A 295-nucleotide genomic window follows, 5' to 3' on the forward strand; every position below is an offset into this window, starting at 1 on the left:
TGAATGCCGCCATCTATCTAACTTATACCACGAAGATTCTGTTGGGGAATCTAAGAGATACACATTCAAGCTCTTGTTGCATGTAGAACGGAAGTGGTTATCAATCACGTGCGTTCATAAGTGAGAATGATAATGAGGGTTACTTATCATCACATTCATCATGTTCTTGGGTACGAATGAATATCTTGGAATAATGAATAAGAGAGATTTGAACAAAAGACAATGGAATTGCATTAATACTTGAGGTACAGCAGAGCTCCACACCCTTAATCTATGGTGTGCAGAAACTCCACCG

The sequence above is a fragment of the Arachis duranensis genome, chromosome 5 (genome assembly GCF_000817695.3).
Source record: "Arachis duranensis cultivar V14167 chromosome 5, aradu.V14167.gnm2.J7QH, whole genome shotgun sequence".
Lineage (NCBI taxonomy): Eukaryota > Viridiplantae > Streptophyta > Magnoliopsida > Fabales > Fabaceae > Arachis > Arachis duranensis.